The following is a 328-nucleotide window of genomic DNA, read 5'->3' as shown; positions in this document are numbered from 1 at the left end:
TTAGTAGAGGTTTTACAGCGCTCGCAACTGCATAAGGTCATATGAGCGCCAAAGGATTAGAGCTGTTACAAGAGAGTAACAAACATAAAAAAGATGAAGGGGAGATAAGGACGATAGATGTTTGATCGGAAAGAAGAAGAAGCAAACCACACCAGAGCACCCGCCAACAACCCACTTAATTCTGGATAAATACAATACAAAAGAAATAAAAAATAGTGTACAAAGCCACAATAGGCCAACAACAAGAAAATCACAAACTCTATATCCCACACACACATAACACTTAGATGCATAGCACAAGTGATGTACTTGCCCCTGATCCCCCCCC

The sequence above is a fragment of the Aplysia californica genome, unplaced genomic scaffold (genome assembly GCF_000002075.1).
Source record: "Aplysia californica isolate F4 #8 unplaced genomic scaffold, AplCal3.0 scaffold00914, whole genome shotgun sequence".
Taxonomy (NCBI): Eukaryota; Metazoa; Mollusca; class Gastropoda; order Aplysiida; family Aplysiidae; genus Aplysia; species Aplysia californica.
Note: the sequence above shows the minus strand (reverse complement) of the source record.